The sequence below is a fragment of the Podarcis pityusensis genome (assembly GCF_964106645.2).
Source record: "Podarcis pityusensis genome assembly, chromosome: 1".
NCBI classification, from domain to species: Eukaryota; Metazoa; Chordata; class Lepidosauria; order Squamata; family Lacertidae; genus Podarcis; species Podarcis pityusensis.
This window is the reverse complement of record NC_138028.1, coordinates 16,096,466-16,105,493: the sequence shown is the minus strand read 5'-3', so window position 1 is coordinate 16,105,493 and position 9,028 is coordinate 16,096,466. Positions and strand designations below refer to the sequence as shown.

The following is a 9,028-nucleotide window of genomic DNA, read 5'->3' as shown; positions in this document are numbered from 1 at the left end:
CTTTTGAATTATGGTGCTGGAGGAGACTCTTGAGAGTCCCATGGACTGCAAGAAGATCAAACCTCTCCATTCTGAAGGAAATCAGCGCTGAGTGCTCACTGGAAGGACAGATCCTGAAGCTGAGGCTCCAACACTTTGGCTACCTGATGAGAAGAAAAGACTCCCTGGAAAAGACCCTGATGTTGGGAAAGATGGAGGGCACAAGGAGAAGGGGACGATAGAGGACGAGATGGTTGGACAGTGTTCTCGAAGCTACAAACATGAGTTTGACCAAACTGCGGGAGGCAGTGGAAGACAGGAGTGCCTGGCGTGCTCTGGTCCATGGGCTCACGAAGAGTCGGACACGACTAAATGACTAAACAACAAGAGTTGGAAGGAACCAGGAGGATCATCTAGTCCAACCTGCTGAGAAGTGGGAATATTTTGCCCCACATGGGGTGCAAACCCACGACTCTGAGATTGAGAGTCTCATGGTCTACCAACTGAGCTATGAAAGATGAGAGATGAAAAATAAAAAAGGTTGTGTGATAACCTCAGCTGGCAAACCTCAGAGATAACAGTATCTCTTGATCTTGAGACCAACAGAGGAAAAAGTTTGGGTGGAAAAATTAGGAGTTCCATCTTTGCTGTGTTCAATTTGGATATATCAACGAAGAAGCGTGAGCATCGTGAAAGATCAATGTCATGGCATCACAAAAAGCTGAAGGTGGTGACAGGATTGCTGCTTTTAATCAAGAAGAACAAGAATCCAAGCAAACCACTTTGATTTCGATTCTCTGAAAACTCTTCGCTGACAGCAAATTCATTTGCATGGAACGAATTAAAATAAAAATTGGAAAAGGTCAAGGAAGTGGTTGGAGAAGAGAGAAAAGACAGCGAGCATAACTAAATGGAGATCACATATTTCATAGAATCTTAAGAGTTGGAAGGGACCCCGAGGGTCATCTAGTCCAACCCCCTGCGATGCAGGAATCTCAGCTAAAGCATCCATGGCAGATGGCCATCCAACCTCTGCTTAAAAACCTCCAAGGAAGGAGAGTCCACAACCTCCTGAGAGAGACTATTGCACTGTTGAGCAGCTCTTGCTGTCAGAAATTTTTTCCATATGTTTAGTCGGAATCTCTTTTCTTGTAACTTGAAACCACTGGTTTGAGTCCTATCTTCCAGAGCAGGAGGAGGTGGGGAAAGGAACAAGTTGGAGAATAATGGCTCATCCAGATGTCATTTTTATTACACATCTGTGACGGTTTGTGCACATGATGCTATCAGGGCAGTCACACATGATCCAGTTTCCAATTCTGTTTGCACCTGCAAAGTCTTCGGAGTGCTTCATTTAACACTCAATGCATAACCCATAACTTCCTGCTGAAACCCTGTAACTTTCAATACTACCAAGTGTCTAGTAAACCAGATAGGTAGTTGGGTTCCTATTGAGGGTACTTGGCAAGCCACCATGACAGTGATGAGGGATGGAGCATTGATCATTCTGTGGTATTATGGCAGTCGACAAAGCTGTATTGCAACATTCAAATAAATGTGTTTTAATAATTTTTTTTAAAAAAAAATGCTACCGATTTTCTAGTTTATTTTGTCCTGCCTTTGTTGTGTTATAGGCCCTCTGGACAGCAATAATCTGGTAGCATCTGGGGGAGCATCACAGCACAAATTAAAGCAGAAGAAATCCATCACTACTGCACTGCCATTGCCTCAAGAACAAGTTGCAGGATATACCAGCAGTAGAAGACCAGTCTGGTGGGGCCATAAGGTGGTGAGGAATGTTTGATTGCGCTTGAAAGCCAAGGGCAATTGGCCAGAGAGAGTGAGACAATGAGGAACAGAGTGGGGTGAAGAGATTTATAGACGGGAATGGAAGCTAGGAAAGGGACAAGCAAGCTGAGAACTCAGGAGATCCAAGCTGGTCAACGAACTGTCTAGACCCCAGATAATATGAGAGATTAGACTGTGAAGTTGGGCATTTGAAACCCAAGCTTTAGGGTGGTTTTGAAACCACCGTTAAATACTTATGGCAGAAATCAAGTACAGTGGTACCTCGGGTTACAAACACCTCGGGTTACAAACACTTCGCGTTACAGACTCTGCTAACCCGGAAGTAGTACCTCAGGTTAAGAACTTTACCTCAGAATGAGAACAGAAATTGCGCAGTGGCGGCGCAGTGGCAGCGGAAGGCCCCATTAGCTAAAGTGTTACCTCAGGTTAAAAACGGTTTCAGGTTAAGAACGGACCTCTGGAACGAAGTAAGTACGTAACCAGAGGTACCACTGTATATCACCATCTACAGGAGCTTGGATGACATACGCAAAGCCCTCGACATGCAGGGCGTTAATCTAAATAGCACTTAAACCAATTAGAGAATATTGTGTATCTTTCATGTATGTAGCCAAGGCAGCCATTAATAAATCCCAGAGATTCTTCAGAATAATGCAACACCTGCCCACGACCTCTTTCCTGCAAACCCCCTTGGGCTCAGGAGGACAACAGTCTGAACTGTGTTTGAAAAACAAGTTTTTAATTAGAGTTTGCTCTTCCAAGCTGGCAACTGGCAGAGACGCTCTTGTTGAAAAATGACAGCTGCTTGGGTTGGCACTGCGATGGCATAGATTATTAAAGCAATATTGGAACAGACAGGACGTGTTATGTGCCATTAGTGTGCGTCCGCATGATAGCACTGGTGAAAAAGACAATACAGTGGTGCCCCGCAAGACGAACGCATCGCAAGATGGAAAACCCGCTAGACGAAAGGGTTTTCCGTTTTGGAGGCGCTTCGCAAAACGAATTTCCCTATGGGCTTGCTTCGCAAGACGAAAGCCCATAGGGAAATCTCCGGGACAGCGGGGAAGCGCAGCGCGTCTTCCCCACTGTCCTCGGACCTCCTCCGAAGCCTGGCGGGGGGGCGGAGAGGTTTTTTAAAAACCCCGGGACAGCGGAGGACTTCTCCGCTGTCCGGGGCGATTTTAAAATGCTGGCGGGCGGCAGCAAAGGCTTCGCTGCTGCCTGCCAGCATTTTAAAATCGCCTCGGACAGCAGAGAAGTCCCCCACTGTCCCGAGGTTTTTTAAAATGCTGGCATCTTCCCCGCTGTCCCCGGACCTCTTTTGAAGCAAGGGGCGGCAACGCGGAGAAGCGATCTTCTCCCCTCCGCCCCTTGCTTCAAAAGAGGGGACAGAGGGGAAGGCGCGCGTCTTCCCCTCTGCCCCTCGGAGATTGCGGGGCAGGCAACGGGGAGAAGCAATCTTCTCCCCGCTGCCCCTTGCTTTAAAACAGGTCTGGGGACAGAGGGGAAGGCACGCGTCTTCCCCTTTCTCCCCGGACCCCTTTTGAAGCAAGGGGCGGCAACGCGGAGAAGCGATCTTCTCCCCTCCGCCCCTTGCTTCAAAAGAGGGGACAGAGGGAAGGCGCGCGTCTTCCCCTCTGCCCCTCGGAGATTGCGGGGCAGGCAACGGGGAGAAGCAATCTTCTCCCCGCTGCCCCTTGCTTTAAAACAGGTCCGGGGACAGAGGGGAAGGCACGCGTCTTCCCCTTTCTCCCCGGACCCCTTTTGAAGCAAGGGGCGGCAACGCGGAGAAGCGATCTTCTCCCCTCCGCCCCTTGCTTCAAAACAGGTCCGGGAACACCTCCCGCCACCGCCCGGCTTCGGAAGGCTCCTCCGAAGCCGGGCGGCGGGGCAGGAACACCTTCTGAAGGCCGGCGGGGGGCAAAAGTCTTTGTTCCCCCCTGCCTGCCTTCCCAGGGGCTTTTAAATCGCCCCGGACAGCGGAGAAGTCCTCCGCTGTCCCGGGTTTTTTAAAATGCTGGGGGTGGGAAGAAAAGCCCTTGTTCCCCCCCCCCCAGCCTTCAGAAGAGGTCGGGGGACAGACTGTCCCCGGACCTGGTCTGAAGGCGGTTTCCATAGGAACGCATTAATTGATTTTCAATGCATTCCTATGGGAAACCGTGCATCGCAAGACGAAAAACTCGCAAGACGAAGAGACTTGCGGAACGAATTAATTTCGTCTTGCGAGGCACCACTGTAATATCTTAGTTTTAAAAAATACAGTAGGATGTTGGAAGTTGATACAACCAAGCCTCTGATTAGAAGCTACCATAAGGAAAAAACCTTGAATTGTATTGGGCAAAATCAAAAGAAAACTATCCTGTTGAAATATCTTGCTTCCCCCTCTCCTTAACCTTTTAGTCCCCAAAGCCGTTGCATTTCAGTGCAATTTCCACACATGTAGCTTTGTCACTGGATTGCATCAAACAGGCAAATCTGCTACATCCCAAGTCAGACCACAGGTCCATTTACCTCTGTGCTGTTTCCTCTGGTGGAAGAGGAACATTTTCTCCTGGCCCCTAAAGATGTACAATGAAGACCCCTGATGAACCTCCCTGGAGAGAGCATTCCACAAACAGGGGTGTCTACAGAGAAGGCCCATTCTCGTGTGGCAACCTTCTGGAGATACACAAAGAAGGGCCCCAGAAGATGATCTCAAGGTCCAGGTAGGTATATATGGAGACATGCAGCCCTTGAGATATTATGGTCCTCAGCTGTTTATATCTAATTCCTTCTACTAGCTTCTACTGGTTCAATCACAAGGCATAGTGACCTTCTGATCTTTTGCTCCTTCCTTTGTCATCAGCAGTGGAGAGGCACACGAAGAAGGGCCTCAGATGATGAACGTAAGAGTCCAGGACTGTTTATATGGGAAGAGCCAGTCCTTCCAGTATTGTGGCCCCGAGTCATGGCTCTTTCTTCTTCAAGGTATGGGTCACTGCTCCTCTTCAATGAAGTGAGCTGCTGGAAGATCAACCAAAGGCAAGCATGGGATGCCTGCTGCCCTCCAGAAGTTGGACTCTCAACTCCCATCAGCCCCAGACAGCATGACCAAGGATCAGGGATGAGGAGAGTTGTAGGCCAGAAACATCCCAAGGGACTCATCCCTGACTTACACTAACACAATCCTCCAACTTGTGAAACCCAAAATTCTCCAGGTTATATTTACCCTCTCCTTCGTCTGCAGGACCTTGTTTTTGTTGAACGGTCTCTTTAATTTTGAAGGTTCATTATTGTTCCACAAGATGTGCGTTTCTTTAAGGGCCAGAGCAAATAATATGACCTAGTTTTACAGCTGTGAAGCAGTATATTTTTTTTTTAAAGTAATTTTTTTTAAAGTTTTAAACAACAAAGAAATAAAAGAAAAACATACACAATACATCTAACAAAAACACAAAGAACAAAAAAAAAAAGCAAAATTCAACAATAAAAATACAAGAAACATAACAATTTAAAAACAATATCTCTGTTTCATTTCCGATTTTTAGTTGCTTATTTTCTGGACTTCCTCATACCTCCCTCTTTTGTATTCCAATCCAAATTATTTGTCCAGCAGTTTCTTTTCCACTTTTTTAATCCCAATCTTTAATTTAATAAGATATTAAAATATATAACTTCAACTTCTTTAAACCTAATCCTTGGTCTTAATATCATATACCATTAAAATTTTCCCTCTTAATATCAAATTTCCATTTCTTTAAACATCTTTAATCTTAATCTTAATCTTTAATCTTAGTCTATCATTAACTTTAACCTGTACAGCTGGAAACCTCTTGTTTTCAGTCCAACATCACTCTAACATTCCTTAATTTTACAGTGTTTCTGAAGGTAGTCTTTGAATTTCTTCCAATCTTCCTCCATCAACTCTTCTCCCTGGTCACGGATTCTACCAGTCATTTCCGCCAATTCCATATAGTCCATAAGTTTCATCTGCCATTCCTCCAGCGTGGGAAGTTCTTGTGTCTTCCAATACTTTGCGATGAGTATTCTTGCTGCTGTTGTTGCATACATAAAGAAAGTTCTATCCTTTTTTAACACCATTTGGCCGACTATGCCCAGGAGAAAGGCCTCTGGTTTCTTAGGGAAGGTATACTTAAATACCTTTTTTAATTCATTATATATCATTTCCCAGGAAGCCTTAATCTTTGGGCACGTCCACCAAAGGTGAAAAAATGTACCTTCAGTTTCTTTACATTTCCAACATTTATTATCGGGCAAATGATAGATTTTTGCAAGCTTGACTGGGGTTATGTACCACCTGTATATCATTTTCATAATATTCTCTCTTAAGGCATTACATGCCGTAAATTTCATACCTGTGGTCCATAACTGTTCCCAGTCAGCAAACATAATGTTATGTCCAACGTCCTGTGCCCATTTAATCATAGCCGATTTTACCGTTTCATCCAGAGTATTCCATTTCAGCAGCAAGTTATACATTCTTGACAAATTCTTAGTCTTGGGTTCTAACAATTCTGTTTCTAATTTGGATCTTTCCACCTGGAAGCCAATTTTCCTGTCCAATTTGAATACCTCCATTATCTGATAATAATGAAGCCAGTCTCACACTTTGTTTTTTAGTTTTTCAAAACTCTGCAATTTCAATCTATCTCCGTCTTGTTCCAAAATTTCCCAATATTTCGGCCATTTGACCTCCATATTGACCTTTTTCAAGGCTTTCGCTTCCATTGGTGACAGCCACCTTGGGGTTTTGTTTTCTAACAAATCCTTATATCTTAACCAAACATTAAATAGCGCTTTCCTGACAATGTGGTTTCTAAATGCTTTATGTGCTTTGACCTTATCATACCATAGATATGCATGCCATCCAAATACATTATTAAAACCTTCCAAGTCCAAAATGTCAGTGTTTTCAAGGAGTAGCCATTCTTTCAACCAGCAAAAAGCTGCTGATTCATAGTAAAGTTTAAGGTCTGGCAGGGCAAATCCACCTCTTTCCTTTGCATCTGTTAGTATTTTAAATTTTATTCTGGGCTTCTTGCCCTGCCAGACAAATTTAGAAATATCTTTCTGCCACCTCTTGAAACAATCCATTTTGTCCACAATCTGCAAAGTTTGGAACAAAAACAACATTCTAGGCAATACATTCATTTTTATCGCAGCAATACGGCCCAGCAGTGAAAGCTTCAAATTTGACCAAATTTCTAGATCTTTTTTCACTTCAGACCAGCATTTTTCATAGTTATCTTTAAATAAGTTCCCATTTTTTGCTGTCATGTTAATCCCCAAATATTTAACTTTCTTAACCACTGTTAAACCTGTCTCATTCTGAAACCTCTCTCTTTCAATCGGTGTTAAATTTTTCTCTAAAACCTTGGTTTTTGACTTGTTCAATTTAAATCCTGCCACTTGACCAAATTCTTGAATCAGTTCTAAAACTCTTTTAGTACTAGATTCTGGCTCCTGTAACGTCAATACTAAGTCATCTGCGAATGCTCTCAATTTGTACTGTTTAATTCCGACCTGTATACCTTTAACCAACTGGTCCCTTCTAATCATATTCAGCAAAACCTCCAGGACCGAAATAAAAAGAAGTGGGGAAAAGCTGTGAAGCAGTATAGCAGGTGCTGTTAAGTTATGTTAATTAAGCTGTTGGGTATAGTATATAAAGAGCAGCACCTAGCTCTCTCAGTACCCTGGTGGATGGGTCATGCTTATTGATATATTGTAAAATGAGTTTTTGTTTTTAAGGTAAAGGTAAAGGTACCCCTGCCCGTACGGGCCAGTCGTGTCCAACTCTAGGGTTGTGCACCCATCTCACTTAAGAGGCCGGGGCCAGCGCTGTCCAGAGACACTTCCGGGTCACGTGGCCAGCGTGACGAAGCTGCTCTGGCGAGCCAGCACCAGCGCAGCACACGGAAACGCCGTTTACCTTCCCGCTAGTAAGCGGTACCTATTTATCTACTTGCACTTAAGGGTGCTTTCGAACTGCTAGGTGGGCAGGAGCTGAGACCGAAAGATGGGAGCTCACCCCGCCGCGGGGATTCGAACCGCCGACCATACGATCGGCAAGTCCTAGGCACTGAGGTTTTACCCACAGCGCCACCCGCGTCCCATCAGTTTTTGTTATTAAAACCTAGCAAAAATTACTTTTGCGTTCCTTGTAATGTGTGGTCTCCCCAGCACACCTTCTGCAGTGCAACTAATCTGCCAACAGTTTTATTGCCTTTGCTATGAAAGAGCCAAGCAGCCAGTTGACGTCTCCTCTTAATTTCTCTTCCCAGGCAGCCCAGCAGCTTCCATTTTGTATGCCACAAGCTTCTGAAAGGAAGACAAATATGGTCCGCATACCATGTCGGTCACAACAACAAATCCCTTTGGCTTCCACAACCACCTCAGCTTCCCTCTGTGGAATATTTCTAGCCAGGCATCGTCTCTCCCTTGTTTACTCCCTCCTGCTAAGTCTAAATAAACTGACAAGCAAAACTAAAAAGGAAATATGTAGAGATTTCAAAGATCAGCAGGGGATGAGGTTTTCCCAATGTAAACTAGGAAGAATCGCGGTCCTGTAAGATGCTGAATAATTTCAGTTAATTACTTGCTGTTTCCTGACTATTGGGGCGGCAAGAGGCGGGGGCAGCCTGAAAACAAATCCAAATCTTCCCAGTGCCAAAGAATAACCCAGAAGAGTCATTAGATTTACACAAACCGTACATCAACTTAAAAAAAACCTTCATAGAAAGAACCCAAATTCAATCAGATTAACAAATTCAGCGTCCTGAAGCTTTTTTACTAGGTCCAGAAATACCAAAGGAGCAGAGAAGACTGTTTATGTATGCTACAACAGCTGTGCAGATGTTATTTGCCCAAAGATGGAAGGAAGACAAAGTACCTGCAAGAGAAGAATGGCTGGTAAAGATGGTGGACTATGCCGAAATGGCGAAAATGACCAGGAAGATCAGAGATCAAGAAGATGATAAATTTAATAAAGAATGGGGGAAATTTATGTGTTACTTAAAAGAACACTGTAAACAATTAAAAACATTGGCAGGATTCTAAAAAAACTCTGGAAATGGAACGAGAACTATGGTGAGAATTGAGTATTAAGTAAATATGGAGAACAGTATGAGATGCAGTTGGAAAAGAATAAAACCATGGAGGGGTGGAGGGAAGTCTGGGGATTCAGAGAATCCTATGTGTACATGATTATGATATACAGTGGTACCTCGGGTTAAGA

At 44.3% G+C, this 9,028-nt stretch overlaps 1 long non-coding RNA gene across 1 annotated transcript; it reads right to left on the bottom strand.

The window, feature by feature from the left end:
• Nucleotides 1–2,697: 2,697 nt before the first annotated feature.
• LOC308470640 lies at nt 2,698–4,032 on the bottom strand. Its single transcript, XR_013982503.1, has 2 exons — nt 3,671–4,032; nt 2,698–2,900 (listed from the first exon to the last, which is right to left on the bottom strand). It is a non-coding gene; the product is annotated as an uncharacterized lncRNA (long non-coding RNA).
• Between the last annotated feature and the right edge of the window lie 4,996 nt (nt 4,033–9,028).